Genomic DNA, 7,947 nt, shown 5'->3' on the forward strand with positions numbered 1-7,947 from the left:
TAGCGCAGACGCAGCAAATTCCACCCAGACTACCAACCTCACTGAGAAAGTTAAAATTTTCGCCATGAATATGGAATCAATTAAAGCAACACTTTTAACATTGAGAGACATAAAACCGGAGAAACCAACTCTTGCTGACAAAGTTAAGGAAAAAAATCTGTTGATAATTAAATCAACCAATGCAACAACTAAAGTTACTGAAAGAAAACGAGAGGTTGAACAAGCACTTAAAGGCATTCCTATACTCAACACGTGGTCAACTACAAATGGAAATGTTGTTGTAAACTTTGCAAACAAAATGATCCGAGAACAGGCAGCAAACAAAACTCAGACATTGGTGGCTAACACTGAATGAGAAAAATCAGAAAACTAAAAGCAAAAATAATGATATGCAATGTGCACAATGATGAAGATGATGTTGTAAATTCTTTGATTCAAAGAAATAGCTGCATGGACCAAATACAAGATATAGAAGAGAAGATAAGTGTAGTCCTGAAGAAAAATGCCTCGGGGAGGGGGGGGGGGGGGAAATCACCTACTATGTGTTGAAATGTGATCCTGAAGTTCGGAGGGCTATTCATGATAATGGGGACGAAGTTTCGTTTCAATGGGGTATTTATAACATACGTAATAGCTACCACGTGATCACCTGCTACTACTGTCAGAGGTATGGACATCTTGAAAAAAATTGCAAGTTTAAAAATGAGGATAAAGTCTGCAGGAAATGTTCAGGAAAATATTCCACCAAGGAGTGTGATTTGCAAGTGTCAAAGTGTATAAACTGCACAAAGTTAAACAAACCAAGTGACAACATAATAAATTCTAGAGACTTATGACTTGGAATTGAAAAGACTAGCAGAAAATACTGATCATGGTTACCAAGGATGTCATAAACTGTGGCTATGTAGATATACAATCTATAGGCAATAAGACTATTAAAATTCGTGAATTGATAAATGAAAAATATTTGGATACACAAGCATTATCTGAAACATGGTTAAATAACTTGGACAAGGCAAAGATCACTGAAATGACACCCCCCCCCCCCAACCCATGCCTTCTTTCACATACCGAGAGAAGGTAGGTCTGGTGGGGGTGTCGGCTTCTCTTTATTCATAAAAGTTACTCAAATATCAAAATGTTGAAAAGAACTAGTATAACAAGCTTTGAATATATAGAAATAAACTTTACGCCAAAAAAAACAGAAAAAACATCCTTTGCAACAATCTACACACCTAGAACAAGCACTAGTATATTTTTTACCACAGTGACGATTTAACAGTAAATGAACAATACGCGATATGAAACGTTAAATACTCTGAGCGAACAAGGTAAAACGACAGTGGAGGTCCTGTAGAGAGTGGGGTTCCCTTCTGTATGGGACTGGAAAAGCATCCATCAAAGTAAAGTAAGTAAAGAAAAAGCAGATGATGGATACAAAACAACAGCCTTCCACAGGAGTCAGTATTGATACCGATGCTATTTAACATCTATATAACCAGCCCCAGTACCCGAACATCTACAGGTATATATATATATATATATATATATATATATATATATATATATATATATATATATATATATATATATATATATATATATATATATATATATATATGCAGGTGACTTGTGCATTTCCACACAATTGAACTACTTCACCACTATCATAGAAATACTGTCAAAGGCCCTGACTACCCTCTCCACCTACTACAGAAAGTTGCACCTCAATGACAATCCTAGCAAACACAAGTGTGTGACTTCTACTTGAACAATCATCTGGAAGACAGAAAGCTAAAGATCAAGTGGGGTGACAAAGAACTGGAAAATCTTCCCAACACAGTCTACTTAGGTGTCACCCTTGACAGAATGCTTTCCTTTAAAGAGAACACACACAAAAGCAAATATAAAGTAGCAACGGGGAGGGTTCAAAACTGATAATATGATAATCTTCACTCAGCGAAGCAGCTTTATCAAGTTTCTTCACCTCTCTCTCTCTCTCTCTCTCTCTCTCTCTCTCTCTCTCTCTCTCTCTCTCTCTCTCTCTCTCTCTCTCTCTCAAGTATGCCTCAATATGTTCAGGAATTCCTGGTATTATCAATTCTTCTAAATCAGCCATCTCCCTCACGTTAGCAGCCTCTGTCCATCTCTTAAACCAGTGTCATACCTTATAAGAATAACCCAGGAAAGTAATTTTCTCGTCTTTCCTCAAACTTTGGAACCTTTCATTTTAATATTCAGGGTTCATCTGATACACTTGCAGCACCCTCTTCTTCACTTCTTAATACTCCTTCCTTTAGTCCTGAGATGAGGAAAGGTATGCACTGCAGCTCTTCCCAATCAATACACTCTGCAATAACACAGTCCATTTATCTTCTGGCCATTTCATCGTCGATACAACCATTTCAAAATGATCGAACAACTCATCTGGATCCTCTTATGTGAGCCTTGGAATTAACCTCTGTGCATCCGACACATTAAACACGGGTTCGTACCTAGCAGGGCTGCCTCTGTCTGTGTGGCCTACTGTGGACGGGCGTTCAACAGCTCCAACTCTCGCGCATGTTGCGCAATCTCTCTTGCCTCTTCCTTCTCCTTATCTTATCGTTCAATCTTCTTCTTCTCGCTCTCTTTCTCTTTTTCTTTTCATTCTCTTTCTTTTTCTTCCATCCTCCTTGCATTTATTGCTTCTTCTTCCGGTCTTTCTTCTCGTCTTCCTTCCATTTCTTTTGCATATTGTGCTTCTTCTGCCACTATCTTCAACTTGAGCAAATTCTCCGCTGCAATTCGTCGAATCTCAGCTTCTACACCCCTATCTACTTTCATGCCTTCAGTTTGTTGGTTAACTGGTTCTTGTTTCTTTAAAAATTCTCCCTCAGTCTCCTCCAACAGCTCACGAGGGGCTACAATATTTTCTTCCGACAAGTTTCTCAAGTTTAGCAATGCTTCTAAGGCTAGACACTTGATTTGGGCTTTAATCATCCCACTGGTTGCATGGCCACCACATACCATTAAGATAGAGAGGCCCTGAGCTTCAGTTACATTAGTTTCTGACAATTCCTTAACATTTGGGTTATTCAAAAACTTGTACATTAAACTGTGCCATCTTGTAATTTAAAAATATTGAATATCTCTGCAAAAAGTATATCGTAACAATACACAAAATCCTATCAACACTGTAATGTTCAAAACCTTTAAAATGAAAACACGGCCCTGTTATCACCAATATTCAAAACAGACTTGCTTGATCCCAAGGGTCTGGTCAACAATAATATGATATTTGATGATGGCTCCCGAGTCTGGGCCCCAAAAATATCTTATACTATGACACGTGTCTGGGAACCAGACATATAATAAATATTACAGCTGGCAACATATAAAACCTCTCAAGTTACATTTCTAAATATTAGTACCCTAACTCTGACATAGTTCTATAACTCTCAGACAGCAATAAATAAAACATTGAATATCCAAAGGTCTCTTAGGTAGCCTATACTCAAAACAAAACTCGGTAATTATTCTTAGGAATTATTTAAAACTATTATTTACTACGATTCTTTACATGGTACGAACGAGGTTGTAATAAGTGCTGATGATTGAAATAAAATACTCTTCACAAAAATAAGTATATTCTATATGAATTAAAACACTTTGAAAGAATTTATATAAAAACCAAAGTAATCACTCGAAATATTAAGTCTGAACAAAATTTAGATTAAGACATATGTTACGATCTTTGAATTATATAATTACTTGACTTGAGATATTAAATCTGAATAAACATTAAAAGAAATAATTTCACTGAAAATTTTACAATCACTAGTTTGACTTGAAATTAAATCTGAATACAATATATAAATTTAATACTTAATGAAAATAGATAACCAGATCACGATACAAGTACCTATCACCTTACTACAGGGCCGTTTACAAAAACTCTAAGAGAATTTTTATATATACTCACTATGTTTACAAAAACTCATCACACCAAAACTTCGATATTTCACTGAACACTTTTAAAACACTACTCTGAGCTGTGTATGAGAGAGAGGTGGGGAGATGACTATGACTCAAGGCTGGAATTCCCTATCTATCTATGCAACCCTTGGGTCGCCTTTATATTTGAAATTTACCTACTTCCAGAATCTTCAAGAATCAAGATCTGGTAGCGTGGGGGGTTGGCCTAACGCTGACACAAGAGTTATCAACTAGATAAAAATGTTGAGAAGCGAACCCAGTGTTTTCCAGCAACTCTCAGATGTATACCAACGCACCCGCAAGACGACTTTCCCAGCTACCTTTTGTTCCCAAAATAAAAAAAGATGAAATCTATCACTAGATTTCATGAGAATTTTCCATAGCACATGGCACAATATCAGAACTGCGTATATCCTCTCAAATAAGATGCAGTACCTCATACAAAATATAAAAAAAAAACTCACATAAGACCTTCTTCGTATCTCATATGGGTTACATAACACTCTCAAACAGATTACGTAAGACTACGTAATAAACATACGTGAAATAAAAAGTTAATTCTTAGAAATAATGTAAATCTAAATACACTGCCATGAATAGAGAATACATTGAAATTGACCACAAAAGTCTTACATAATTTACAAAATAAACTTAGATCTAGACGAGAGGAACTCATCTTAAGAGCTTGCTAACCTCACTTTTATACACATATGAAAACATAATAAAATCATGAATAAACTACTGTATTTACTCTACACTAGACCACCTTTGTAAGAATAATACATATGTATATATATATATATATATATATGTGTGTGTGTGTGTGTGTGTGTGTGCATATATATATATATATATATATATAAATAAATATATATATATATATATATATATAAGATTGCCTTTCAAGTTTTAAGTTATGCATCAGAAAGTTGGAGCCTTACTAAATCCTTAGAACATAAGTGTGTTACAACTCAAAGAATTATGGGAAGAATAATGGTGGAAATAAAACTAAAAGACACATAAGGAGCAACATGGAAACAAGAGTAAGCTAAAGTAGAGGATATTATTCTAACAATATGTAAGAAAAAAAAATGGACATGGGCAGAGCATATAATGGGATGGACAGATAATAGGTGGACATTACAAATGCCAGAATGTGTCCCTAGATATTGCGAAAAAAGCAGGGAAAGGAAGCGCAGATGATGGATTGATGAAATAAACCCCTTCTGTCCGATGACGCTGTTATACTTAAAAAAAAAAAAAAAAAAAAAAAAAAAAAAAAAAAAAAAAAAAAAAAAAAAAAAAAAAAAAACAGGCCTGCTAATGCAGACAGTGATGTCAAGCAGGGTTGCCAGATGGAGAAAACTTCCTACGGCCAAATTATTTTCATATCACGGCCAAATCGGCCAAACTAATTTTAGTTTACAGCCAAATTTATTATTACATTATAGATACAATTATCATTATTATTATCACTACTATTATAATTGCGGTATTAATTGAAACAATGTATATATAGATTATAGAAGGCTATAGATATCCATGAGTATCAGCTGGTAATCCTTCACATTTTTGGCATGATTTCATTTGCTGTAACAGCACCATGTACGGTAAATATCACGTTAGATATATTCACATGCACACACAACGACATAGGAGCTTAAATATATAAAATGCATGTGTATGTGAACCCATAATAATTTAAACTTCATATACAGATCAGTGGTAAATATACAGTATATATATATATGAGAGAGAGAGAGAGAGAGAGAGAGAGAGAGAGAGAGAGAGAGTTTATAATGCTTTGGAAATTATACGCAGTGTATATTTGAATAAGCCTTATATATATATATATATATATATATTACATAGCCATTCACACCTAAGACATTTATTGAAAGAGGTGTTCTTACCTTATTTTCAATTCCAAGGTGTAGAGAGGTAGGTGTATTGTGGAAATAAAATGGTCTTAATCATAAAGATATGCAATAATTTCAGTTCTTGTTTTTTTCATGCATCATATATTTCTAATGATTTCAAATATTGTCTTAAACTGTTCATTTCTTGGATTTTCACTGAGTAAGCAATATTTACAATATTCTTTTTCACAACCAATTCATATTCAAAATTACTAGGATATCAACTTCATTTTCGTCCTCTACACCCTCCTGCTCATACATATTTACCGAGTTAAAAAGCTCTAAAATGTTCTGGGTTATTTTAAGGTCTCAGCAACATTTCCCTTGAAACTGGAGATGTGTACGAATTCTTAACATAGCCGTCTACATTGTTGATCTCATTCAATTTTGTAGTTTCGTTTTAACACAAGTTACAGAAGAGAAGATCCTTTTGACAACAGAATTGCTGGTGGGTGTTGTGACATAATTACCCAATTCTTTGAAAGGCCTGTTACCAGACCAAAAAGAGACTGCATCACTGGGAATCTTGCCATTAAAAACAGACTCTTCTGCCCATGACAAATGCAATATTTTTCTGCATTGCTGATCTATGTCATCTCCGTTACTTCTTCTTAAGTGTGGCAATGGAAGATCTTTAAAGGCCACAAGATCAGTTTAACTCAATACCTTACAAGGAGAAAATGCACTAAGTCCTTAGAATATTGCTGTTGATGCTGGGAGTCTACTTTCCATTTGTTTTAAAGCCTCACAAACGAAACTTGCATATCGATGCCTAATCTCATTTGTATTTTGTACCACATTATTTGAGTTATTTTCTGTTTCTATATATGCATTCAGTTCCTGGGTAAATTTAGCACCATAATCGATCTTGATTATTGGTAAGAATTCTCCACTTTTGTTAAGTACTCTATTCAGTAGAATTTTATGGTTAAGAAGTAACTCTTTTTCTAAGCCTTCAGAATCGGCATTGTTAGCATGGAAAAGTGCATCAAGTCTCTCAAAATCTGTAACTATTGGTGACACAGAGTGAAAGTACAAAAGATTTCTTTGATTTTTTAACATATTCAATATTCTTGCTTTGTAGCGACAGGATGCATCTGCATTCGGTAAAGCAACTGAAAAATAAGCTTTCAATTCCTCCTAGTTTACGGTGATATTATATATGATCTTTCTTCTTACCAACCATCGTGTATTTGAGAGTTTTTGAAATGGGAGGGGTGTTCCTTTTCTCTTTTCATTTGCATCCATAACCACAAACAGTTCTTTGAAAGATTCTCTTCGTATGATACTCTTATTGAACCATTTAGGAACTTCGTGCAACGATATCCTGAGCTAGAGAGTAATTTGTCGAATGCCTTTAAATGCAGAGTGCGAGGGAATGGCAAACACACTTGTTGAGTTGATAGTTAGGTGATTTTTCTTTTACTCTTGACCACACATAATTATATTCGCCTATCATTGCTGAAGCCCCCATCACTTCCATAACCAACACAATTAGACCACTCAAGCCCCATATTTTCCAAGCTGTTGTCCAAGGTCACAAATAATTCATGGCTAGTTGCTACAACAACGGGTGCGAGGGCCTCCAAAATCGGTCATAATAGTCGACTTTGATTCACTGTAATATCTGATAACAATACACAAATGTTTGTCTGTAGCCACATCTGCGCTTTCATCAATAAGTAGACTAAACTTTTTTCCAGGTGCATCATCTTTAAAATCTTTGAATAGTGATGGGGATACTACTTTGGAAATTATCATGCTACATTTAGTACGATGGAGCTGAAGGTTCTCTAATGCACTACCTTTACCGTTTCTTTTTACTATTTCCCCCACATGCTCAACACTAGCTGCTGTGTAATGACAAGCAATGGCAACTGCAAGTTCTGTTTTAATACGCTTTTTTTCTGAGTCCTGTTTATTAAAGATTTTCACTGGCAGTGGTTGGCACATTGCTGAAGAATTTACCCTGCTCAGGTGCCCTTTGGTTTTTCATGATCAGCAAGTCGAGATATTTTTGGGGCTATGGTAGTCTTACATAGTTTGCAAA

General features: G+C 35.1%; 1 pseudogene; it reads right to left on the reverse strand.

Moving 5' to 3' along the window:
- Positions 1-3,073: 3,073 nt before the first annotated feature.
- Positions 3,074-7,947, reverse strand: part of LOC137645269 (E3 SUMO-protein ligase KIAA1586-like) — a 4,992-nt pseudogene continuing 118 nt past the window's right edge.

The sequence above is a fragment of the Palaemon carinicauda genome, chromosome 8, assembly GCF_036898095.1.
Source record: "Palaemon carinicauda isolate YSFRI2023 chromosome 8, ASM3689809v2, whole genome shotgun sequence".
Taxonomy (NCBI): Eukaryota; Metazoa; Arthropoda; class Malacostraca; order Decapoda; family Palaemonidae; genus Palaemon; species Palaemon carinicauda.